The sequence below is a fragment of the Amblyraja radiata genome, chromosome 6, assembly GCF_010909765.2.
Source record: "Amblyraja radiata isolate CabotCenter1 chromosome 6, sAmbRad1.1.pri, whole genome shotgun sequence".
NCBI lineage: Eukaryota > Metazoa > Chordata > Chondrichthyes > Rajiformes > Rajidae > Amblyraja > Amblyraja radiata.
The window spans coordinates 16667267-16693702 of NC_045961.1; positions in this window are offsets into that span (position 1 = coordinate 16667267).

Consider the following 26436-nt stretch of genomic DNA (forward strand, 5'->3'; position numbering starts at 1 on the left):
CCGATGCTGGTTTAAACCAAAGAAAGAAACAAAAAGCTGGAGTAACTCAGCGGGACAGGCAGCATCTCTGGAAAAAAGGAATAGGTGACGTTTCGGGTCGAGACCCTTCTTCAGACAGAGAGTCATGGGAAAGGGAAACAAGAGATATAGACGGTGATGTAGAGAGATATAGAACAAAGAATGAAATAAATGCAAAAAAGTAACAGTGATAAAGGAAACAGGCCATTGTGTACTAGATGAAAACGAGGTACAGACAATGAGACTCTCAGAAGAATAATGGGAAAAAAGCTCATACTTAAATTCTGGAAAAATGCGCCCACACCAACAATAAAAATGTGGATATCAAATATGTTTGAAACACTACATCTGGAAGAGATGAGATTCCTCTTAGCAGGCAAAGCAGACCAATTCCAAAAGACGTGGTCTACGTTTTTGCAACTATTGCAAGCATGAGGTGCAATAGTAATTTAAAAAATAAATAAATAAATAAATAAATAAATGGTGCCAGGATCTGGCAACGGGAGGTAAAACAACAAAAACAGACTTGGTTGGTAGTCCCCTTTCTGCAGAGTTTAATGTTATAATAGAGCGATTGTTTCTCCTTTCTTTTTCCTTCTTTTCTAGGGTCTATTTTCTTTCTTTACTTCCTTCTCTAACTTCTTTTCTAAGGGGCTTTCTTTTCTCAACACTCTCTTGCACCTTCACGACTCTTGCGCACTTTCCTTACTTCTTTTACTTCTATCTTTTTCTTAAAGCTCAAAAAATGAAGCGGTACAAAAAAATGTATTAAGACATATGTGTTGTGTATTATTGTAACTTACCGTACTTCTAATAAAAATAATAAATTAAAAAAAAGACAATGAGACTCAACACGACGACTTTGAAGCTGGTAACATAACGCCCTGTTCAGCACAGACGTGTGGGCTGAAGGGCCTGTTCCTGTGCTGTATAGATCTAAGTGCCATATTCAATCTTCAAAAGGCTTCAATGATGAACAGCTGAGTTATGCATCATTGAGAAAAATTTATCCCACAGGCAAGTTTATTGAAGGAGGAACTTCATGGACAGACAGCCACGTCCCACCTGCTGCCAGTTCTGCACACACATGCCTGACTACTGCCTTGTACATATTTAATTTTATTTTGTGAATCCATGTGTGGCCTCTCTCACTCAGCAACTTACTTGGTTGTTCTTCGGAAGTTTTTAAGTTTTGAATATTTCCTCTCTGGACCAGCAGATAATCTACCCAGCATTTCATTCACTGGTTTGGCTGGGGGTAGCAGAGATGACCTTTATGGTCAATGCTGGTATCTCTCAGCCCAATTCTACACACTGACTGGTTGCATCACGGCCTAGTTCTGTAACTCGAATGCTCGAGAATTATGTAGATTACAGAGAGTGGTGGACACTGTCCAGTCCATCACAGGTACTGACCTCCTCACCATCGAAGGTCCATCACAGGTACTGACCTCCTCACCATCGAAGGTCCATCACAAGTACTGACCTCCCCACCATCGAAGGTCCATCACAGGTACTGACCTCCCCACCATCGAAGGGATCTACAGGAGGTGCTGCCTCAAAAAGGCAGCCAGCATCATCAAAGACCCACACCACCCTGGCCGCGCTCTCATCTCGCTGCGACCATCAGGAAGAAGATACAGGAGCCGTGACCTCCAGGTTCAAGAACAGATTCTTCCCAACACTATTCATTTCTTTCATGTCAGATTAACCAACTTCTCTTAAGAACCTCTGCACAATATGCCTCAGCTACCTATAGTGTGTTCCATGTTTTAACATCGGGAGAAGAATAAAGAACAGGGGAGAGACAAGACTTTGCCTTCCATCACAGTGAGGAGGTGTTTGGAGATTCACTGTGATGGATGTTTGTGCTAATTGTTTGTCTTGGTTTTTTCTTGTTCGTATGACTGCAGAAACGTAATTTTGTTTGAACTTAGGTTCAAATGACAATAAACGGCATTCTGATTCTGATGTTCTAACTAGCTTAGGCTTTTCTAGATGTTTTTCATAAGTTATAGATGCAGAATTAGGCCATTTGGTCCATGAAGCCTACTTCACCTTTTAATCATGGCTGATCTATCTTTCACTCTCAACCCTATTCTCCTGCCTTCACCCCATAACCCCTGCTACACCCTTACAAATCTAGAATCTGTTAATCTCCACCATAAACATACTTAATGACTTGGCCTCCACAGCCAAATGTGGCAATTAATTCCACAGATTCACCACCCTCTGTTTAAAGAAATTCCTCCTCATCTGCTTTCTAGAGGTACGTCCTTCTATTCTTAAGCTATGCCCTCTGGTCCTAGACTCTCCCACTTGTGGAAACATCCTCTCTACATCCACTCTTATTTGACATTAGGAAATGGTTTATAGTTTATGCCCACTGTTATCGTTTGATTTCCAAAAGGCTTTTGAAAAAGTGCCATGCCAAAGGTTACTGCAGGGAATAAAATCCCAAGGCTTGAGGGGTAAGATGGTGGCAAGGGCTGGAGACCAGCTGGATAATGAGAAACAGAGGGTTGTAGCTGGGTCTTTCCCATATTGGCAAGATGTTACAATTGAGACCTTGGAGGTTAGCATGAAAAACAAAGCTTTCAACTGTAACGTGTTACACGTGATAATAATAAACCTGAATCTAATAGAGAAGATTATGGCATTTAAAGATTTGCCTCTAACTCCAGAATCTCATTGAAATAGATATCTGCAGATGTGCAAGTTTAAAGAATGCTAACTTTATTTTCATTGGGCAAAAATTCATTGCAGAAATCTGTTTATCATTTAGCACAAATGTATTCTAATTAATCTTCTTTGCCAGGATTCCCCCAAGGATGGATATTGGAATCTCCTGTTCCTCATGCTTGGCGTGTTGTGAAGGTGTAGTAATGGTGCAAGTGTCGGATTAATTCAGTAGCCCTTTTCCTTGATTCAGGGGTTTCAAAGCATGCCCAAGCAACACGGCTGACTGCTCAGTCTGAGCGGTGCTAATGCCTGTTCGAGCCCACTAGGATCTCCCGGTTTTCAACCATTTTAACTACCCTCCCCATTCCCACACAGACCTTTCAGTCCTTGGCCCCCTCCATTGCCAGTGAGACCACACGCAAAATGGAGGAACAATGAGGAGAAACAAGGAACTGCAGATGCTTGTTAATAAGCAGAAGAACACAAAGAGCTGGAGTAACTCAGTGGGTGAGGCAGCATCTCTGGAGAACGTGGATTGGTGACGTTTCTGGTCACTACCCTGCTGAGTTACTTTGTGTCCATCAATGTGGAGTTCCAGTTTCAAGTTTGCTGCGCCTTAATGTATTTGTCCAGATGCTCGTGACCTCCCATCCACCTCATTGGAGACCCTTGGATTATCTTTCATCGGACTTTACTGCACTTTGTCCTGAACTAAACATTATTCCCTTTATCCTGTATCTGTACACTGCGGATGGCTTGATTGTAATCATGTATAGTCTTACCACTGTCTGGATAACACGCAACAAAAAGCTTTTCACTGTACCTCGGTGCACGTGACAATGAACAAAACTAAACTAAACAAGATTGTACAGTGGTATGAGTCGTTAAGCTATATTGTCCCACTATAACATGAACGTATGAATGGTGAACAGGATACACCACCGTGGCCCGTCATAGTGACATACACCACGGAAACAGGCCCCTCAGCCCAACTTGCCCACACTGATCAACATGCCCCATCTGCACTAGTCCCATCTGCCTGCGTTTGGCCCATATCCCTCAAAACCTGTCCTATCCATGTACCTGTCCAAATGTTTCTTAAATGCTGCACTGCTACCTGCAACTACCTCCTTTGGCAACTCGTTCCATACACCACCACCCTCCGAATAAAATGACCCCTCGGGTTGCGATTAAATTATTCCCCCATCACTTTAAACCTTTCGTTCTTGATTCCGAACCTGCACCCCATCCAGTCAGCTCATGCTTCATGTGACTGTAGCTTCAATGCCACTTTTCTGCCCGCTCCCAGTAATCTTTCACCCCCTTGCTTACCAAGAATCTATTCTCCCCAAAGACTCTGATTCCTCTGTCTAGGCTTTAAGGAAGAGACCTTCAGTGACTCACAACCTCTGGATGAAAACGTTTGCTATTGTCTCTGTTTTAAGTAGGTGACCCCTTATTTTAAAATCAAGACTTCCCGTTCTGGATTCCCTCAGGGCGACCACTGTGGCGCAGCGGTAGAGTTGCTGCCTTACAGCACTTTCAGCACCAGAGCCCTGGGTTCGATCCCGACTACGGGTGCTGTCTGTAAGGAGTTTGTACGTTCTCCCCCTGACTGCGTGGGTTTTCTCTGAGATCTTCGGTTTCCTCCCACACTCTAAAGACGTACAGTTTTTTCAGTTAATTGGCTTGGTTGGTATAAATGTAAATTGTCACTAGTGTATGTAAGATTGTGTTAATGTGTGGGTGATCGCTGGTTGGTGCGGACTCGGTGGGCCGAAGGGCCAGTTTCTGCGTTGTATCTCTAAACTAAACTAAAAACAAAGAGAAATGTCATCATCACATCAGCATGCTATCTCACAATATTGGATTTCCAGTTAAGTTATGCACCAGGAGACACCAAGAACGGTAGATGCTGGAATCTTGAGTAAGACACAAACTACTGGAGGAACTCAGCGAGTCAGGCAGCATCTGCGGAGGATATTGAAACGTGACATTTTGGGTCTGACGGAGAGTCCTGAGAAGAGAAATGTCACCTATCCACGCACTCCAGAGATGCTGCCTGACCTGCTGAGTTACTCCAGCACTTTGTTAGTTACCTCTCCCTCTTCTAAACTCCAGCAGATACAAGCCCAGCCCAACCAATCTTTCCTCATTCAAAACATGTCCATCTCTCTTTTGAGATTATATCCTTTTTCATTTTTCCATGCCAAAATTGATTCCCCCCCGCCCCTTTTTATACTCTGCCAGATCTTAAACCATTGACTTATTCTCTCCATATCTTTTTATAATCTTCTGATGACATCTTCACAATTTACAATTACACCCATCTTTGTATGCTCAACAGATTTAGTCTTCATCCAATGCTGTTGCCCAAATCATTTATATAAATGGGAGGCGCAGTGGGTAGAGTTGCTGCCTTACGGCGCTAGAAACCCGGGTTCAATCTTGAATAAGGGTGCTGTCTGTAAGGAGTTTGTATGTTCTCCCTGTGACTGCGTGAGTTTTCTCAGGGTGGTCCGGTTTCCTCCCACATCCTAAAGACGTACATCTTCGGTAAAGATTGTAAATTGTTCCTCGTGTGTGTAGGATGGTGCTAGTGAATGGAGATTGCTGCTGGGTGCTGACTTAGTGGGTCCAAGGGCCTGTTTCCACACTGTTTCCCTGAACTAACGTAAACAAAACAAATTCTACGACATCAAGGCACCAGTCACTGCTCCCCAAGCTTTCACATAACATCTTGTCCACAGGAGAAAGACCCATTTATGGCCGTCCTCTGTTCCTCATTATCCAGCCTGTATTCAATCTTGCCAATATCTTACCTCTCAAGCCTTGAGATTTTATTCTCTGCAATAATCTTTCACATGGCACTTTATCAAATGCCTTCTGGAAATCAACAGATGGTCCAAACTGTAAATTGTTTCCTAATGTCAAACAAAAAACATCTAGAAAGCTTCTATAGGGTGCTTAGAACATGGAACATATTATAAGCCTGTTTAGTGTCGCTTAGAGATACACCACGGAAACAGGCCCTTCGGCCCACCGAGTCCGGGCCCACCGAGTCCGGGCCCACCGAGTCCGGGCCCACCGAGTCCGGGCCCACCGAGTCCGGGCCCACCGAGTCCGGGCCTACCAGTGATTCCCGCACATTAACGCTATCCTACACTCACTGGGGACAATTTTACATTTTATTCCAAGCCAATTAACCTACAAACCTGAAGGTACACAAAAATGCTGGAGAAACTCAGCGGGTGCAGAAGCATCTATGGAGCAAAGGAAATAGGCAACGTTTTGTCTATTTCCTTCGCTCCATAGATGCTGCTGCACCCGCTGAGTTTCTCCAGCATTTTTGCATACCTTCGATTTTCCAGCATCTGCAGTTCCTTCTTAAACTTACAAACCTGTATATCTTTTGAGTGTGGGAGGAAACCGAAGATCTCGGAGAAACCCCACGCTGGTCAAGAGGAGAACGTACAAACTCCGTACAGACAAGCACCCGTAGTTAGGATTGAACCCGGGTTCCTGGTGCTGTAAAGCAGCAACTCTGCCAATGCGCCACCGTGCCGCACAGGCATATGGAGCAGAGGTTACGACCAGCGAATAAGAAATGGGAGGACATATTAATGGGTTAATTTGAAATCCATATAAAATCTCTGTGCTTTTCTCATTTCTCTCTCCACTCTGAACAGCCCAAGGATAGCTTAAACATTGCCAGCGATGCACCCAGCCAGCCAATAGCCTCTAAATCCTACAGACTGTGCGGTAATACTTTGAAACCCACGTCAAGATTCTCTTTAGATTGTAAAAACATGCAATGCATAAACTTACAGAGAGCTCTCTGTATCCCCAGATCATTGTAAGCTTAAATGGAGGAATGAATATACATGCCAGTTGAACCCAGTCCACAGGGGTTTGACAACAGATTGTCCATATTCATTTGCAAGCAACCATCATGGGCGTGAGATCTTGCCAATTGTCCACAGTGATCCAGTTTGTGGAGCTGCAGAGACGCAGCAAGTCCATGAGAAAATGTAGCCATAACCTCATTGATGTGATTATTGCGGACTTTGTTCTCTTTGGAAAGGGACGATTCTTGTCCTTGTGAGGATGAAGATTGCAGATGGTTGATGATGAAGCCTTGTGGTCCACTTTTGTCACATCACCATTTTATGAATCTTATTCTTGCTCTCAATGCTACACACCGCTGCAACCAACAAACTCAATGAAAACGCGTGGCACAGTGGTGCAGCGGTACAGTTGCTGCCTCATAGCGCCAGAGACACGGGTTTGGTCTTGACTATGGGTGCTGTATGTGTGGAGTTTGTATCTTCTCCCTGTGACCGCGTGCGTTTTCTCCAGGTGCTCTGGTTTCCTCCCACACTCCAAAGACGTGCAGGCTTGTATGTTAATTGCCTTCTGCAAAATTGCCCCTAGCATGTAGGATAGAACTAATGGGAACGAATGATCGCTGGTCGGCGTGGGCTCGATGGGTCGAAGAGCCTGTTTCCACGCTGTATCTCTAAATTAAACTAAACTGTGCTCTCTGGTTCTTGATTCCCCTACCCTGGGTAAGAGACTCTAGGGTAGCCAAGACAATTTACCTACAAATCTGTACGTCTTTGGAATGTGGAACCCAAGATTTACTCTATCTATTCCCCTCATGATTTTATACATCAATAAAATCGTCCCTCAGCCTCTAGCGCTCCAAGGAACATAGCCAAGCAAGAAATCAGTTGTTGACGACTCTGAGTGCAGCACGGTTTCTAAAATGCAATGGCAACTGGAAAGGGTGCAGAGAAGATTTACGAGGATGCTGCTAAGTCTTGGAGTTTGGATTGTCCAAACGCAGACAGGACGATCGTTTCGCTGAACACCTCCGCTCAGTCCACCTTGGCCTAACCGTTCCCGCGGTTGCCAAACACACTAACTCCCCTTCCCATTCCCATACTGGCTTTTCTGTCCTGGGCCGCCTCCACTGTCAGAGTGAGACCCAACGCAAGTTGGAGAACAGCACCTCATATTTCGCTTGGGCAGCTCACACCCCAGTGGCATTAATATTGACTTCTCTAACTTCAAGTAACCCTTGCATCCCCTCTCTCTTCATCCCTCCCTCACCCTAGTCGTCGTACTAGTTTCACCGTCGTCCTGTTGACTTTCACTGCCTGTATAACTCGTTATCACCCAGCCCACAGCCAACAATGGACCATTGTGGGCCCCACCTTTCCTTGATCATCATTGCTGTCTTTTTGTATATCTTTCATTCATTTGTTCCATGTAACTTTTCATATCTCTAAGGTTCCCTTTCCCCGATTCTCAGTCTGGAGAACGGGCTCGTCCCGAAATGTCACCTACTCCTATTCTCCAGAGATGCCGTCTAACCCACTGAGTTACTCCAGCTTTTTGTGTCTATCCTAGATCCTAGGATGGGACATAATAGACAATAGACAATAGACAATAGGTGCAAGAGGAGGCCATACAGCCCTTCGAGCCAGCACTGCCAGTCAATATGATCATGGTTGATCATCCACAATCAGTACCCAGTTCCTGACTTCTCCCCATATCCCCTGAGAGCCCTATCTTTAAGAGCCCTATCTAGCTCTGTCTTGAAAGTATTCATAGAACCAGCGTCCACCGCCCTCTGAGGCAGAGAATTCCACAGGCTCACAACGCTCTGTGTGAAAAAGTGTTTCCTCATCTCTGTTCTAAATGTCTTACCCCTTATTCTTAAACTGTGGCCCCTGATTCTGGACTCCTCCAACATCGGGAAAATGTTTCCTGCCTCTAGCGTGTCCAAACCCTTAATAATCATATATGTTTCAATAAGATCCTTCTAAATCCCAGAGTATACAAGCCCAGCCGCTCCATTCTCTCGGCATATGACAGCCCTGCCATCCCGGGAATTAACCTTGTGAACCTACACTGCACTCCCTCAATAGCAAGAATGTCCTTCCTCAAATTTGGAGACCAAAACTGCACACAATACTCCAGGTGTGGTCTCACTAGGGCTCTTTAAAACTGCAGGAGGTCCTCTTTGCTCCTATATTCAACTCCTCTTGTTATGAAGGCCAACATGCCATTCGCTTTCTTCACTGCCTGCTTTACCTGCATGCTTACTTTCATTGATTGATGAACAAGGACCCCCAGATCCCGTTCTACTTCCCCTTTTCCCAACTTGACACCAGTTAGACAATAATCGGCCTTGTTTATGAAGGAACTGCAGATGCTGGAAAAACGAAGGTAGACAAAAATGCTGGAGAAACTCAGCGGGTACGGCAGGAAATAGGCAATGTTTCTGGCCAAAACCCTTCTTCAGACTGATGTAGTGATGCGGGAAGAAGAAAGGAACAAGAGGAGCCAGAGGGCTGAGGGAGAGCTGACAAGGGGAGGGGACAGTAAGGGCTACCTGAAATTGGAGAAGTCAATTTTCATACCGCTGGGGTGTAAACTACCCAGGCGAAATATGAGGTGCTGCTCCTCTAATTTCCAGTGTTCCTCACTCTGGCCATGGAGGAGGCCCAGGACAGAAAGGTCGGATTCGGAATGGGAGAGGGAGTTGAAGTGCTGAGCCACCGGGAGATCAGGTTGGTTAATGCAGACCGAGCGGAGGTGTTCGGCGAAGCCTACGCTTGGTCTCACCGATGTAGATCAGCTGACATCTAGAGCAGCGGATGCAATAGATGAGGTTGGAGGAGATGCAGGTGAACCTCTGTCGCACCTGGAACGACTGCTTGGGTCCTTCAATGGGGGAGGTAAATAATCTGCCTTCCTGTTTTTGCTACCAAGTGGATAACCTCACATTTATCACATTAAACTGCATCTGCCATAAGATGAGCGTAGGAGGTTGTGGTGATTTTGTATTGGGACCATTCTTCAGACCGAAGTGTAATTGAAACCAGGCCTTTTGGAACAAGAATAAATAAAAGTGCGGTCGGTATTGAGCAAAATACCAGACCACATGAATGACCTGAATGTTGAGTTTACTCTCTGGAAGATTCCAATACTAACTTGGGGTCTTTGCACACACTGGGTGTGAATAGTAGCCACAAAGCTCACATGAATCTTGAACTGAAAACACAGTGCTGAAGGAACTCAGCGGTTCAGGCAGCATCTGTGGAGGTAAACGGACAAACAATGTTTCAGGTCAGGACCCTTCTTCAGACTGATGGAATGGGGGGAGGGGAGGCTGGAGTGGGGGAGGAAGCTGGAAAAGAGATGTGTGCAGGACAAAGCCTGGCAAGTAGTACACAGAGCATAGAACAAAGAAAATAGAACAGTACAGGTCAAGAACAGGCCCTTCGGCCCACAATGTCAGTGCCGAACATGATGCCAAGACCACCTCTCATCTGCCGGCATGTAATCCATATTCCTCCATTCCCTGCCTTTCCATGTGCCTATCCAAGAGTCTCCTAAACAACGCTCTTGTATCTGCTTCCACCACCAACCCTGGCAGCGTGTTCCAGGTGCCAACCACCCTCTGTGCAAAAAAACCTGCCCTGCACATCTCCTTTAAAGTTTGTCCACTAAGTTGTAATAATAATAATAATAATAATAATATATTTTATTGTCATTGCACGTCAGTGCACCGAGATTTAGTGTGGGGGGAGTAGTAGGGGGAGAAAGCTGGATCAGATGTGGGGATGGGACAAAGTCTAGCCAGTGAAGGTAATTGTCAGCAGTTTATCAGTCAGTGCCTTGAGTCCATCGATGTAGGCTAAATATTTATGGCAGATGTTGGGGAAATTTAAACAAAAACATAGGCTGCTGCTCAGTAATTTACTGAAAGGCATAGATGAGAAGAGAAAGAGAGAGTTTAGTTTAGTTTAGAGATACAGCGCAGAAACAGGCCCTTCGGCCCACCGAGTCCGCAGCGACCAGCAATCCCCGCACATTAACACCATTCTACACACACTAGGGATAATTTACATTTATACCAAGCCAATTAACCAACAAACCTCTATGTCTTTGGAGTGTGGGAGGAAACCGTATATCCTGGAGAAAACGCACGTGGTCACGGGGAGAACGTACAAACTCCGCCCAGACAGCAACCGTAGTCGGGATGGAACCCGGGTCTCTGGCGCTGCATTGCTGTAAGGCGGCAACTCTACTGCTGTGCCACCGTGCCACCCTTGTTTTGATGTGGGGAGTAGATCGGAGCTTTGTGCAGTTTTCACCTTCCCACTGTGACCACGTGGATTTCCTCCGGGTGCTAAAGACCTCACGCCCGCTTCCTCTCTCAGCCCCACCATCCCCCCACAGTACCTCCCTCAAGCCTCACTGCACCAACCCAGCCCTCACCCCTGTTGTGTGTTCACCATCTCCCTCTTTCTGATATAGAGGCCTTACCTACCAAGAGTCTGAAGAAGGATCTTGACTGGAAATGTCACCTATCCATGTCCTCCAGAGATGCTGCCTGACCTGCTGCTTTACTACAGCACTTTGTGTATTTTGTGTCATAGGTTCATGTCATAGGAACAGAATTAGGTCATTCGACCCATTGAGTCTACTCTGCCATTCAATCATGGCTGATCTATCTCTCCCTCTCAACCCCATTCTCCTGCCTTCTCCCAGTAGTCTTAGGCACCCTAACTAAATTAGATCCTATCAATCTCTGCCTCAAACTACCCAATGACAGCTGTCTGTGGCAATGAATTCCACAGATTCACCAACTAGAGAGCGGTCCTGATCTACCATCTATTTCATTGGAGACCCTCAGACTATCTTTAATCAGACTTTACTGGACTTTATCTTGCACAAACGTTATTCACATTATTCCCTTTATTCTGTATCTGTACACTGTGGACGGCTCGATTGTAATCATGTATTGTCTTTCCGCTGACTGGATAGCACGCAGCAAAAAGTTTTTCACTGTACCTCGGTACATGTGACAATAAACTAAACTAAACTAAAACAAAACCCTCAGATGACAGAAATTCCTCCTCATCTCCTTCCTTAAGGCACATCTTTATACTCCGAGCCTTTATTCTGATTTTATAAATTGGTTCTATTACATACAGTAAACGCAAGAGATCGGGTTGAGTTCTGCTGAGGTTTTTAGCTCCTTTTTCTTAGATGCTGCCAACTGCTGTTCCAAGTTGGCTCTTCATTGGGGCCTTGGGAATCCTGGCCGGCCCCTGCGCAGAAGAGGTTAGCACATGGGGCCATTCCGAGGTACTGGAAGCAGCTGGGATGAGCGATGATTTTCTCTGGAATTGGACTGTCAAAATCCTGCTGGATCTCTGAGGAATCAGGAGGACTACTTGCCAATTTCAGATCTTCCTGCATTCAGTAGTTCAGTTTAGTTCAGTTTAGTTCAGTTCAGTTTATTTTTAGTTTAGTTTAGTTTAGTTTAGTTAAGAATGCCTATCGTTCTATCCCTCGCCCTCACTTCGGTAAGTCCGACCATACCGCGGTGCTGCTTCTTCCTGCCTATAGGCAGCAATTAAAGAGCGCACCCCCAGAAGTGAGGACAGTACAGAGCTGGTCAGGGGGGGGGGGGGGGGGGACGAAGAACAACTCCAGGACTGTTTGGAGTCTGTAGACTGGGCAATGTTCAAGGACTCGGCAACGGACTTGAACAAATATGCCACAGTCGTTACAGACTTCATAAAGAAATGTGTGGAGGATTGCATCCCTACAAAAACCTTCCGAGTGTTTCCCAATCAGAAACCTTGGATGAACTTTGAGATCCACACTCTCCTGAAGTCCAGACACAGGGCATTCACCTCCAATGATACAGTGGCCTACATGAAGACCAGATACGACCTTGGTAAGGCCATCAAAAAGGCCAAAAGGGACTTCTGCTCCAAGCTGGAGGACGAGACAGATGTTCGGCAGCTGTGGCAGGGCCTGAATGCAATCACCTCCTACAAGGCAAAACCAGGAGGCAGCTCGAATGTCGGTGTAACATCACTCCCTGACGAGCTCAATGCCTTTCACGCACGCTTTGACAGGGAGAATACTGATGTGCCTTCCCGATCCGCCATTCGCTGTGATGGCATTTCAATCTCAGTCACAGAGGCCGATGTCAGGAAATCCTTCAGAGGGGTGAACCCCCGAAAAGCACCTGGTCCTGATGGTATACCCGGTCGTGTTCTAAAAACCTGTGCGGACCAACTGGCGGGTGTTTTTACGGACATTTTCAACCTCTCACTTCTGAGGTCTGAGGTCCCCACCTGCTTTAAAAGGGCATCAATTATACCGTTGCCCAAGAAGAGTAAGGTGACATGCCTCAATGACTATCGACCAGTGGCACTAACGCCGGTGGTGATGAAGTGCTTTGAGAGGTTGATCATGGAGCAAATCAACTCCTACCTCGACAAAAACCTGTACCCACTGCAGTTCGCGTACCGCCACAACAGATCAACGGTGGATGCGATCTCGCTGGCCCTCCACTCCGTTCTGGACCACTTGGACAACAAAAACTCATATGTCAGGCTGTTATTCATTGATTACAGCTCGGCATTTAACACAATCATCCCCTCCAAACTGGTTACCAAACTCGCAGAACTGGGTCTCTGCGCATCCCTCTGCAACTGGATCCTCGACTTCCTCATCCACAGACCACAGTGTGTTCGTAGTGGTAGAAATGTGTCAGCCTCGATAACAATCAGCACGGGAGCACCTCAAGGCTGCGTGCTCAGCCCCCTGCTGTACTCACTCTATACCCATGACTGCGTAGCGAACCACAGTGCGAACTCCATCATCAAGTTCGCTGATGACACCACTATTGTGGGGCGTATCACTGATGGGGATGAGTCAGAATACAGAAGAGAGATCGAGCAACTGTCCATATGGTGCCAGCGCAATAACCTGGCACTCAACACCAGCAAAACCAAGGAACTGATTGTGGACTTTGGAAGGAGTAGGCGGGGAACCCACAGCCCCATTTATATCAACGGGTCAATGGTTGAAAGGGTCAAGAACTTCAAATTCCTGGGCGTGCACATCTCTGAAGATCTTTCCTGGTCCGAGAACACTAACGCAATCATCAAAAAAGCTCATCAGCGCCTCTACTTCCTGAGAAGATTACGGAGAGTCGGATTGTCAAGGAAGACTCTCTCTAACTTCTACAGGTGCACAGTCGAGAGCATACTGACCGGTTGCATCGTGGCTTGGTTCGGCAATTTGAGCGCCCTGGAGGGGAAAAGACTACAAAAAGTTGTAAACACTGCCCAGTCCATCATCGGCTCTGACCTTCCTTCCATCGAGGGGATTTATCGCAGTCGCTGCCTCAAAAAGGCTGGCAGTATCATCAAAGACCCACACCATCCTGGCCACACACTCATCTCCCTGCTACCTTCAGGTAGAAGGTACAGGAGCCTGAAGACTGCAACAACCAGGTTCAGGAATAGCTACTTCCCCACAGCCATCAGGCTATTAAACCTGGCTCGGACAAAACTCTGATTATTAATAACCACTTTCTGTTATTTGCACTTTACCAGTTTATTTATTCATGTGTGTATATATTTATATCATGGTATATGGACACATTTATCTGTTTTGTAGTAAATGCCTACTATTTTCTGTGTGCTTAAGCAAAGCAAGAATTTCATTGTCCTATACAGGGACACATGACAATAAACTCACTTGAACTTTAGATCATGGAAACATAGATGTTGCTAAAGCTCACAAAGAGTGTGGTGGGAATATGGAACGAGCTGCCAGAGGAGGTGATTGAGGCAGGTACTTGAAAAAACATTAGAGATTTGGACAGGTACATGGATAGGAAGTTTAGAGGGCCAAATGCAGGCAAATGGGACAAGTGTAGTTGGAGCATCTTGGTCAGCATGGGTAAGTTGGGCGGAAGGGCCTGATTCAATGCTGTATGACTGATTAAATCTGTGACTGAGCTATAGGGAGCGGCTAGACAAAAACGCTGGAGAAACTCAGCGGGTGAGGCAGCATCTATGGAGCGAAGGAATAGGCGACGTTTCGGGTCGAGACCCTTCTTCAGACTGATGTGGGTTTGGGGGGGCAGGAAGAAGAAAGGAAGAGGCAGGGACAGTGGACTGTGGGAGAGCTGGGAAGGGGAGGGGAAGGAGGGAGAAAGCAGGACTACCTGAAATTGGAGAAGTCAATGATCATACCAGTGGGGTGTAAATTACTCAAGCGAAATATGAGGTGCTGCTCCTCCAATGTGCGGTGGGACTCACTCTGGCCATGGGGGAGGCCCAGGACAGAAAGGTCAGATACGGAAAGGGAGGGGGAGTTGAAGTGCTGAGCCACCGGGTGATCGGGTTCGTTAATGCAAACTGTGCGGAGGTGTGGGGCGAAGCGAGGTAGAGCAGTTGACACTGGGAGTGGCTGGGCAGTCTAGGACTTTATTCTTTGGAGCCCAGGAGGCTGAGGGTGATCTTATAGAGGTGTATAAGATCATGAGGGTGATTGATAGGCTGACTGCACAGAGTCTTTCACCCAGGGTAGGGCAATCAAGAACCATGGGTTTAAGACAAGCGGAGAAAGATTTCAAAGGAACCTGAGGGGCAACTTTTTCACGCAGATGGTGGTGTGTATATGGAACGAGCTGCCAGATGAGGTGGTTGAGGTAGGTAGAATAGTAACATTTAAAAGACATTTGGACAGCTACATTGCTAGGAAACGTTTAGAGGAATTTCAACCAAATGCGGATAACTCTGATGGGGCATCTTGGCTTGGCATGGATGTTAGGCCGAAGGGCCTGTTTCCGTGCTGCGTGACTCTATGAAATAGGCCACACAGCCCATCAAGTCCACAGCGACCATCGATCGCCCTTTCACACTAGTTCTGCATTATCCCTTTTTCCCAATCACTCCCGACACACTTGGGGCAATTTCTGTTTCATAGAGGCCAATTAATATGCAAATTCGAACAACTTTAGAACATAGGAGGAAACTGGAGCACGAGAAAATCCACGCAGTCACGGGGAGAATGTGCAAACCACGCGGACAGCACCCGAGGTCAGGATCGAACCTGGGTCTCTGGTGCCGTGAGGCAGCAGCTCTTCCAGTTGTGCAACTTAAGGTGTCATGGAGTCATAGAGTGATGCAGTGTGGAAACAGGCCCTTTAGCCCAACCTGCCCACACTGGCCAACATATCCCATCTACACCAGTCCCACCTGCCTGCATTTGGTCCATATCCCTCCAAACCTATCCTATGCTGGGATCTTTGTTTAGATTACAAATCCGACCCAGTTCAACTAGGATGAACTTAGTTTTTATTGCCTCTTGCGTGGTGTATATATAAAGTAGCTTCACATTAAATACTGCCTGGCTACAATCCCAAAGATAACCACTGCAACATGTTTATTTAGCACATTGTTTGTGCGTTCTCTCCGTGACCGCATGTGTTTTCCCCGGATGTTCCTGTTTTCTCCCACATTCCAAAGACATACAGGTTTGAAAGTTAATTGGCTTTGGGAAAATTGTAAATTGTCCCTAGTGTGTATAATGGTGCTTGTGTGCAGGGTGATCGCTGGTCAGATGTACTCAGTGGGCCGAAGGACCTGATTCCACGCTGGATGTCTGAAGTCCACAGTCTAAAGGGTCCCGAACCAAAACATTGCTTGTCCATTACCTCCACGGATGCTGCTTGACCCGTTGAGTTTCTAAAGCACTTTGACTTGTACTCACGATTCCAGCATCTGCAGTTCCCTGTGTCTATAGTTCTGCTGTAGTTTCATTTAACTTTTTGAAAACCTTTGCCAGTGCACATGACAATTAAACACTCTTGACTTTTGAAGTTTTTGACTTTTATTGTCTCTTCTGGTTTATTGCAAACATTTGTCGATTTTTGATTAGCAAAAATCTGCTCTTTCCAATCCTATTTCTTAACATGTAACCAACAGCATGTTTGGTATGTTTGCCTGCCATATTGAATAATTTTGCTTCATTGCTATGATAATTCTGCCTGTAACCTTGAATGCTTCAGTTTAGCAACCCTGGGGCTTTGATTACCAAGACGCCAATAGTTGAAGTGGAATACTTGTACAGTGGATCAGCTTTGTTACTTGTCTGTCTGCAGTATAATTTCCATTATTAGGTGACTAGACATAGCTTACATGAGGCCAGAACAATGACTTAGAGACACAGCACAGAATCAGGCCCGTCATCCCACCATGTCCATTCCGACCAAGACGTCACCCTAAGATAAACCCATTTGCCCATTTTGTCTCATATCAATTCAATCAATGTTTTCCTCTATGGAGTTCTATAGCAAATTTCAAGATGTGCGGGGCATGTTTTATACACAGGGTTTCTGGAACATGTTGCCGGGGTGGTGGTGGAGGCAGATAGGAGAGTAAGAGTGGTTTAGACAGGCACATGGACATGCAGACAATAGACAATAGATAATAGACAATAGGTGCAGGAGTAGGCCATTTGGCCCTTCAATGTGATCATGGCTGATCATCCACAATCAGTACCCCGTTCCTGCCTTCTCCCCATATCCCCTGACTCTGCTATCCTTAAGAGCTCCATCTAGCTCTCTCTTGAAAGTATCCAGAGAATGGAGGGATATGGATCATGTGCAGGCAGAGGAGAAAAGCCCCTTCTCAAGTCAAGTCCTGACCTGAAACATTATCTGTCCATTCCCTCCACAGATGCTGCCTGACCCACTGAGTTCCTCCAGCACTTTGTGTTTTGCTCAAAATTCCAGCACCTGCATATTCTTGTGTCTCCTTAAAGCCACGGCAGTTTACACAGCAAGCAATCCTCCAGAATGTTTTCTTATCAATCGTAGCGATAGAAAACTGGATCAGGGAAGGTTTGATAGTGTAACTTTAAGAGGACAAACTCCAAAATTGACAATCATATTCCAAACTTGAGCCTTGCCTTTAGATGTACAACCTTTTTTAACTCGGGATTACGGTGTGGGCAAATTCAGGGCAAAATCATTTGTGAGCCACTACACACATAAAATCAACATGCCACTACTTTCTGGATTTTCAAATAAAATGCATTTTGATCGACTTTTGTGATAAAGATGAAGAGATTGCATTTACAAGCTGTTTTGTGGGAAAATAAACAGATTATATGATAAACAAATATCGTCAGTGTGCAGCAGATGTTCTTTACAGCTGCGAGCAATTCATCATGTGGTTGACTGTCCGTGACTAATATTATGTATTAGTTATTGGTCTTTGCTTCTTTCAGTTGTCATTATTCAGAAATGAAGAGTTTTTTAAATGCATTGCAACCTCTTTGTACAGGCCCTGCAGCCCACCAAGTCCGCATCGGCCAGCCACCTGTACACTAGCACTATCCTACACACTAGGGGCAATTTACAATCTACCAAAGCCAAGTAACCCACAAACCTGCACGTCTTTGGAATGTGGGAGGAAACCGGAGCACCCGGAAAAAACCCATGTGGTCACTGGGAAAACGTACAGACTTCGTACAGACAGCACCTGTAGTCAGGATTGAACCTGTGTCTCTGGCGCTGTGAGGAGGCACTTCTACTGTTGCGCCATCATGCCACCCCAAATATATATTCATACGTTATGCCATCAAAGCTCAATGTAAGTTGAGTAAAATACGTCATTCGCTGGTTAGGGGCTGTGGTGCAGAGGTAGAGCTACTGCCTTACAGCGCCAGAGACCAGGGTTCGATCCTGACTATGGGTGCTGTCTGTACAGAGTTTGTACATTCTCCCCGCGACCCGCATGGGTTTTCTCCGGGTGCTCCGATTTCCTCCACACTCCAAAGACATCCAGGTTTTTAGGCTAATTGGATTGGTAAAAATTGTAAATTGCCCCTAGTGTGTGTAGGATAGAGTTAGTGTGCGGGCATCGCTGGTCGGCGCGAACTCAGTGGGCTGAAGGGGGAAGTTATGTTGAACAATGGACAACGTGCTAAACTATATGAAGCTAAACTAGACTGCAAATGGGTGCAAGTGCAGATGGGACACAGAGAAGGGGGGAGTGGGGGGAGGAAAAGGGGGAGGGAGGGAGAAAGTGGAGGGCGGTTTAGGTTAGTTTGTTCTTCCCAGCAACCATCAGGTTCTTGAACTGCACAACACAAACCTCAGCAACTGTGACCTTGTTATCTGTGATGGACTGGGCAACATCGACCCATGTTGGTTGGCCCTTCTCTGCAGTCTCCTGCACTCTTGGGCTTTCATGTTACCCAACTAGGTAATGGTGCAAGAATCAGGCTACAGGCTGCTGCTCACACACCGCGATTACAACCACCTATTAACCATAATACTACACAACACTAACCACTACCGCAGCAACGATGATCCTCTATGGTCAATGGTAGACAAAAATGCTGGAGAAACTCAACGGGTGAGACAACATCTATGGAGCAAAGGAAATAGGCAACGTTTCGGGTCGAAACCCTTCTTCAGACTGATGTTAGGGTGGGGGGGCGGGAGGAAGAAAGGAAGAGGTGGAGCCAGTGGGCTGAGGGAGAGCTGAGAAGGGGAGGAGAAAGGAGGGACTACCTGAAATTAGAGAAGTCAATGTTCATACTGCTGGGGCGCAAACTGCCCAAGCGAAATATGAGGTGCAATTTGTGAATCTGTGGAATTATCTGTCATAGGCAGTGGAGGCCAATTCACTGGATGTTTTCAAGAGAGAGTTAGATATAGCTCTTAGGGCTAATGGAATCAAGGGGTATAGGGATAAATCAGGAACAGGGGACTGATTTTGGATGATCAGACATAATCATATTGAATTGCGGTGCTGGCTCGAAGGCGCAGGCACCTATTTACTATGTTACTGTGTTCTATGTTATTATATATGTTATGTTATCAGGCAACAGAACCATCCTCTCACAAACTTGAGAGCGGTCCTGACCTCCTATCTACCTCATTGGAGACCCTTGGATTATCTTTAATCAGACTTTACTGGAGTTTATCTTGCACTAAAAATGTCTTGAAATAAGTACAGGTCTATTTGAATTGGACTTGATTCCCAAAGATAAATCAACAGCATATCACCTTTGAACTAACTTTAATCGGAATTTATCGTGCACTAAACATTATTCCCTTTATCTTGTATCTGTACACAGTGGGTGGCTCGATGTATAGTCTTTCCACTGACTGGACAGCACGCAAAAAAACACTTTTCACAGCACATCGGTATGCGTGACAATAAAGTAAACTAAAGTAAACTAAATAGACTAATATATATTTATCTGTGTGTTATTGTGTTTATGAACCTGTTAAGCTGCAGCAAGCAAGAATATTTTTGTTCCGTTGCCGGTACATATGACAATTAAACACCCTTGACTCTTAACAGTTTATGGTGGTAGAAGGGTCATTGACCTAATGGACAAAATGACACCATTTTTGCAGCAAGTTGTTACAATCTGGAGAATAGCACTCAAAGGAGAAACAGACTCAAAAACTTGCAAAAGCCCGCTAAATACTTTCAGGCAGTGCTTTTGTTTTGTGACTGTACCTGTCGTAGAGTACTAGCACCTCTAAAAAATGTTTAAAATAGATTTTCAAATTAATTACATTTAATTTAATTTAATTTAATTTGAATTCCAACACTGCTCAAAAGTGAGGCACTCAAAAATTGTCAAATATAAGTCTGGTAAATACTTCCAAGCAGTGTTTTTGTCTGTGATGGTATGAGCCGTATTGCATACCAGCACCTCAGTAGTTAAAAACTAGACATTCAAATACTTTAGTATTACAAAGAGGGTTCAAATGGTTCAAAGGGTATTTTATTGTCACGTGCATCAATTAAGGTACCGTGAAACTCAATTTACCATACAGTCATACCAGAAAAAGCAACAAGACACACAACTACATCAAAGTTAGCATAAACATCCACCACAGCGGATTCCCCACATTCCTCACGGTGATGGAAGGCAATAAAGTCCAATCTTCTTCAATCTTTATTCTCCCGCGGTCGAACCATCCGCAGTCTGGGCGATTTAAGCTCCCGCAGCAGGTCATCGACGCCCCCACGTCAGGGCGATCAAAGTTCCCGCGATCAGGGCTGTTAAAGCTCCCGCGGGTTGGACCAAGTTGGTCCCAAACCAAGGGACAGCGAGCTCCACGATGTTAAAGTCTGCAGGCTCGCGCGGTTCGAGCTCCCAAAGTCGATCCACAGCAAGAGGCCGCCAGCTCCTTGATGTTAAGCTGCAGTGCGGACGGAGATACGATACGGAAAAAAATAATGCATCTTCGTCAAGGTAAGAGATTTAAAAATGTTTCCCCCAAGCCCCCCTCACCCCTCACCCGTCACATAAAACAAAGCTAAGGAAACACTAAAACATACATTTAACACATACTAAAAAACAACAGAAAAGGACTTGACACACTGTTGGAGAGGAAGGAAAGATGCTGCCCTGCTTTCTCTCCAAGTGTTGACTTTCCCCATTCTATAAACTCGCCTTCATGCCTCCTGCACTGTATCATCAAACTTGCTTTGCCTTGAACTAATTCTGAGTCCTGATCAAAATTCACCTTGAAGGTTGATTCACTTTCTCACCTTACTCTACCTGACCTGCTGAGCAATTTCCAGCATTTTCTGTTTTTACATGGGGCGGCACAGTGGCACAGCGGTAGAGTCCGGAGTTTGATGCTGATTACGATGCTGTCTGTGAGGAGTTAGTAGGTTCTCCATGTAACCGCTTGGATTTTCTCCGGCAGCTCTGGTTTCCTCCCACACTCCAAAGATGTGAGGGTTTGTAGGTTAATTAGCTTCAGTAAAAATTGTATATTGTACCTGATATGCAGGATAGTGCTAGTGTACGGGGTGATCGCTGGTTGGAGTGGACCGAAGGGCCTGTTTCCACGCTGTGTCTCTAAACTAAACCAAACTAAAACTTGCCTGTTGGAGCCTCAGCTCAAAGTTGGAAGATGGTTTCATAAATATAAAACAGTACAGCACAGGAACAGGCCCTTCGGCCCACAATGTCCATGCCGACAATAATGCTGAGACCATCACATACCCGCCCGCACGTGATCCGTGAACAAGGGGTCACAGTTTAAGGATAAGGGGGAAATCTTTTAGGACCGAGATGAGAAAGACATTTTTCACACAGAGAGTGGTGAATCTCTGGAATTCTCTGCCACAGAAGGTAGTTGAGGCCAGTTCATTGGCTATATTTAAGAGGGAGTTAGATGTGACCCTTGTGGCTAAAGGGATCAGGGGGTATGGAGAGAAGGCAGGTACAGGATACCGAGTTGGATGATCAGCCATGATCATATTGAATGGCGGTGCAGGCTCGAAGGGCCGAATGGCCTACTCATGCACCTATTTTCTATGTTTCTATGTTTCTATATCCCACCATTCCCAGTATATCTATGTGCCTATCCAAAATACATTTAAACACCACTATTGCACCTGCCTCCACCACCACCCCTGGCAGCATGTTCCAGGCACCCACCACCCTCTGTATAAAAAACCTGCCCCGCACATCTCCTTTAAACTTTGCCCCTCCAAATTCAAAGCTGTGCCCTCTAGTATTTGACATTTTCACCCTGGGAAAAAGGTTCTGACTATCTACGCCTCTCATAATTTTATATACTTCTATACTTTTCTATCAAGTTTTTAGAGAAAACATTCCAAGAGAAAACAATCCAAGTTTGTCCAACTACTCCCTGCAGGGAATAATCCCGAATCCAGGCATTATGATACACTGACTTTGTTAATAGTTTGGCATCAGTCATTTTGGAATGTTTTTTCTCTAATGGGTTCTGATTATTACATTCTGGGTTATTGTAGCACATACAAGTTCTTGACTCGCTTAGCTTGGCCATTGGTAGTAAGCACATTTAATTGCAGATTATTAACACCAGAAGATAATAAACCAAGTTGAAAACTGCAGGAAAATTTGAGGAACTATAACATATCAACAAAACAGGCTGATAGAAAGATTATATCGCATGGGATCCAGGGAGAGCTAGCTAACTGGAGTCTGAAGAAGGGTCCTAACTCAAAACATCACCATTCCATGTTCTCCACAGATGCTGCCTGACCCGCTGAGTTACTCCAGCACTTGTGACTTCTTTTGCAAACCAGCATCTGCAGTTTCTTAATGCAGAACTGGCTTCATGGATGGAAGTAGAGGGTGGTGGTGGAAGTTTGTTTTCCAGACTGGGGGCCTGTGACGAGTGCTGTGCCTCAAGGATCAGCGCTGGGCCCATAGAGAAACAAGGAACTAAAGATGCTGCTTTACAAAAGATGACACAAAGTGCTGGAGTAATTCAGCAGGTCAGGCAGCATCTCTGGAGAACATGAATACGTGACTTTTTGGGACGGAACCCTTCTTCAGACTGATTTCGTTTTGTTGTCATTCAGAGATACAGTGTGGAAACAGGCCCTTCAGCCCAACGAGTCCGCACTGACCAACAATCACCCCGTGCACTAGTTCTATCCTGCACTCTAGGGGCAATTTATAGAGGGCCAATTAACCTACAAACCTGCGCGTCTATGGGATGTGGAAGGAAACAGGAGGAGATGGAAAACACCCACCATCATGGCATGTAGAGAGTGAATGAGAAAGTGGGATAACCCAGAACTAGTGTGAATGGGTGATCGATGGTCGGCATGGTCTTGGTGGGTCAAAGCACCTGTTTCTACTCTGTATCGTTCAAGAAAATTCAAGAATATCTCACCTTAAACCTATGCCCTTTAGTTTTTAATATCCCTATCCGGTAAATTGACCTCTCTATATGGCCCCAGTTGTTTTCCCTTCAGCCAACAAGAGCGATGTTGTTGGTGAATGTACAGATGGCATTGGAGCTATGCTTAGTCATATAGTCATGGGTTGTAGAGTCATAGACTCGTACTGCGTGGAAACAAGCCCTTCGGCCCAACTTGCCCGCACCGGCCAACATGTCCCAGCTACAGTAACCCCACTTGCTCTCGTTTTGCCCATATCCCTCCAAACCTGTCCTATCCATGCACCAGTCTAACTGGCAAACTTTCCACCCACCCACCACCCTTTGAGTGAAAAAGTTATCCCTCAGATATCTATTAAATGTTTTCCCCTTCACCTTAAACCTATGTCCTCTATGTCCTCTGGTTCACCTACTCTGGGCAAGAGACACTGTGCATCTACCCGATCTATTCCTCTCATGATTTTATACACCTCTGTAAGATCACCCCTCATCCGCTTGCACTCCAAGGAATGAAGTCCCAGCCTACTCAACCTCTCCCTAAAGCTCAGTCCCTCAAGTCCTAGCAACATCCTCGTAAATCTTCCCTGCATTCTTTCCAGCTTGACAACATCTTTCCTATAACACGGTGCCCAGAACTGAACACAATACTTTAAATGAGCCCTCACCAATGTCTTGAACAACCTCAACATGACCTCCCAACTTCTATACTCAATCTACGGGTGTAAGTGCTGAATGAGAGAAATGGTTATGATGGAAAAATCCAGCATTTGATAACATGAACACACTTCCTTTTTATTTCTGTTGAGTAACACAATCTGATACAATTTCATTAAAAATCAAGAACGTACAATTTAACAATTCTTAATTTAAACCAGAGGAACACAATACATTACACATCAACAGCAAACGGGATACATTTGTTAGATGTGACTGTGGTTCTTGTTTTTTACAGATATCAGATTAGTACTTAGGAAGGAACTTTATATTAAATACATATTTGTGGGGACATTTGGAAAGAAATTATAAATAGTTTTTCACCACAGGAGGGGGAGAATACCAAAGGTTCATTGCTGGAAGAAAATATAGTGCTGATGCCTCAGTGACTAATCTGTCCTTGGTTCTCAAGAAGGGTCCTTTCTCCAAACCTCGCCTGTCCATTCCTTCCACGGATGCTGCCTGACCCACTGAGTTCCTCCAGCACTTTGTGTTTTGCTCGAGATTCCAGCACCTGCAGTTCCTGATGTCTATTTTGGAGCAGCAGGGGATTTGACTTAAAGCCTAACCTGCTGTCAGTTTCCAGCTTTTTCTGTTTTCGGGTTTTCAATGTCCACAATTGATTTTTTAAATTTTAATTTGCATCACCTTATGTAATGTGGTATAACGGAAGCCTCCAGTCATATGTGGATTAAATATGTTGGGCGGCACAGAGGCGCAGCGGTAGAGTTGCGGCCTTACAGCACCAGAAACCTGGGTTCGATACTGACTATGGGTGCTGTCTGTGGAGTTTGTACGTTCTCCCTGTGACCACGTTGGTTTTCTCCGGGTGCTCCGGTTTCTACCTACGTTCCAAAGATGTGCGGGATTGTAGGTTCATCATAAGAACATAAGTGGTAGGAGTAGAATGAGGCCATTTTGCCCATCAAGTCTACTCTGCCATTCAATCATGGCTGATCCATCTCACCCTCTTAACCCCATTCTCCTGCCTTCTCCCCATAACCTCTGACACCTGTACTATTCAGGAATCTATCTATCTCTGCCTTAAATATATCCACTGATTTTGCCTCCAAAGCATTCTGTGGCAAAGAATTCCACAGATTCATCACCCGCTGACTAAAGAAATTCCTCCTCATCTCCTTCCTAAAAGACGTCCTTTAATTCTGAGGCTATGACCTCTAGTCTTAGACTCTCCCACTAATGGAGACATCCTCTCTACATCTACTCTTTCTAAGTAGATTAATTGGCTTTTGTAAATTCTCCCTAATGAGTGAACAGGTGGTCGATGGTCGGCACAGGCTCGGTGGGTCGAAAGGACTGTTTCCGTGCTGTATCTCTGAAGTTCATCTACATTCTGCTATAAAAGCCACCCCATGCCATTGATGATGGGGCAGCACGGTGGTGCAGCGGTAGAGTTGCTGCCTCACAGCGCCAGGGACCCGTGTTGGATCCTGACTATGGGTGCTGTCTGTACAGAGGTTTGTCTCCCTGTGACTGCGTGGGCTGAAGGTCCTGTTTACGAGCTCTATCTCCAATTACCCATCTAAAAAATACAGCTAGCCGCCAAGAGCAATACTGATTCAGTGTGTGGTTTACATGAGAACATTTTCCCAGTATATAATATGAAATGAAAGTATTATCAGCAAAAAAAAAATCTACCCACTGTATCTGTGGGGAGACGTACTCTCTGAGGGAAATCTTCCCACTCTTAATGTAAGAAATCTTCCTACTTTGATAGGAATGACAAGTGGGGAGGAAGAAAGATTAGGAAAAGCTTATACTGTTCCTCTCGTGGTTTATTGCAAATAATTGACCTTCAAGTCTATGATTATCAAACTGTCGAGTTGTGCTGGAAATTATGGAAATACGACAATTCTGTACAATTAAAATTTACAATATTATACCATTTTGGCTTAATAGTAACATAGGAAATCAATAGACAACAGACAATAGACAAAAGGTGCTGGAGTAGGCCATTTGGCCCTTCGAGCCAGCACCGCCATTCAATGTGATCATGGCTGATCATCCCCAATCAGTACCCCGTTCCTGCCTTCTCCCCATATCCCCTGACTCCGCTAACTTTAAGAGCTCTATCCAGCTCTCTCTTGAAAGTATCCAGAGAAAGTCAGAGTAATTTAATTTCTGTTTGCGAGAGCATTCAATTGGTTAATTAGGGTCATAGAGTCATACAGCATGGAAACAGGCCCTTCGGCCCAACTTGTCCACGCTGACCAACTAATTCAATCCTGCCTGCCAGTGTTTGGCCCATGTGTAGGAGGGAAATGCAGATGCTGCTTTACACTGAAGATAGATACAAAATGCTGGGGTAACTCAGCAGGACAGGCAGCATCTCTGGAGAGAAGGAATGGGTGATGTTTGCAGTTGAGACCCTTCTTCAGACTGAGAGTCATGGGAGAGGGAGACACAGAGATATGAAAGGGTAAGGTGTGAAAACGAGA